Raw genomic sequence first — 383 nt, 5'->3', positions numbered from 1 at the left:
GTCGCTTTGCACTGAAGACAAACTGGATTTGTTTCTTCTGCTCCTGTATTCTTCAAGCCTGTTTGCTCAAAGGAGGATTGGTCACTCCATGAGATGGAATGTCCAGTACAGTCCTTACCTTAAAGGCAAGATTTGTATTGAGGAAAGTAAGAAGAATGGTGAACCTAAGAAATGGTCCCCATGTGCAAATTAGGCAATTTGCATTTGCTTAGGGAAGAGTGCAAAAAATAGGAGAAGCACCATTTTACGATACTCCTGGTGTTCTAAGAACATCTCAAACTCATTTCATATGTTACTCCATTCTCAAACAAGAATTTCACTCCTGCCATCTACATTTGAGATTAGATCCATCTGAAAGGTTTAAACTCCCACTTAAAAGCAGA

This window comes from Molothrus ater, chromosome 4, assembly GCF_012460135.2.
Source record: "Molothrus ater isolate BHLD 08-10-18 breed brown headed cowbird chromosome 4, BPBGC_Mater_1.1, whole genome shotgun sequence".
Classification (NCBI taxonomy): Eukaryota; Metazoa; Chordata; class Aves; order Passeriformes; family Icteridae; genus Molothrus; species Molothrus ater.
Note: the sequence above shows the minus strand (reverse complement) of the source record.